Source organism: Hippocampus comes, unplaced genomic scaffold (assembly GCF_001891065.2).
Source record: "Hippocampus comes isolate QL1 unplaced genomic scaffold, H_comes_QL1_v1.1 scaffold384, whole genome shotgun sequence".
NCBI lineage: Eukaryota > Metazoa > Chordata > Actinopteri > Syngnathiformes > Syngnathidae > Hippocampus > Hippocampus comes.
This window is the reverse complement of record NW_017805700.1, coordinates 764,054-764,884: the sequence shown is the minus strand read 5'-3', so window position 1 is coordinate 764,884 and position 831 is coordinate 764,054. Positions and strand designations below refer to the sequence as shown.

Below are 831 nucleotides of genomic sequence, written 5' to 3'. Positions count from 1 at the left end.
TCAGGACTCCATGAGCGACTAGCAGCACAAATGAACCAGCTGCTGAGGGATGGGACTCACCCAGTGATGGCAATTTTCCGCGGATACGTGGAAATCCGCCGTTTTATTTCTTAAATTGATCCTTTTTGTGAATCGTCTAAATCCGTTGAGAAAATTTTAGGGGGGGTCACGTACCTTATCGTCGAGTTTTCACGAGCTCTCCCGATCAGTCTTTCCATCTTCCGATTGTAAACAGCCCTGCGATTGGACGTGTATGATGTCTTACTTGTTGTGATTGGTCGCTATATCGGCAAATGCAAATCACAACCAATCCGCGTTCGCCTTCCTAAAGCCCTTTCTCGCGAATGCCGAATGTTATTGAGACCCGCGACGAAGCTAAAGTGCGTCAGATAGATGCGGATCTGAAAAACACATTTCAATGGGACTGGTTGGGTAGAAAGCTGACGGTGTCCCCAGTAGGAAACAGTAAAGAGGAACCATTGTGCTTGTGTCGGATTTCGTGAAAAAGCTCGATGTCGCCGTTAAAGCTCCGCGTACAGTGTGTGACGATGTCATTCTATACGGATCGAGAGGATGGAAAGCTTTACAGAGTCACGCAACCTCGGTGAAACACCGAAAACAGACATTTCGACTGAAGAGTAACTACTCGATCAGAAGCGCTTTTCAACAGCCTGGAGCATGTGTAAAAAACAAGGAGTTGGCTAAAAAGAGAGTGAAAAAAGACGGAGAGGACCAATAAGCTTTTAGCGCTTGCTAAAAAGCTTAAAATGAAGAGAAAATAAAGTATTCTACCTCATGAAACTGTATATTGTTGTATATACTGTAAATAGA

General features: G+C 44.4%; 1 long non-coding RNA gene across 1 annotated transcript in view; it reads left to right on the top strand.

Annotated features, from left to right (window-relative positions):
- LOC109523455 (uncharacterized) overlaps nt 1–831 on the top strand; it is a 5,291-nt gene that overhangs the window by 2,503 nt on the left and 1,957 nt on the right. The gene's annotated exons all lie outside the window — the stretch shown is intronic.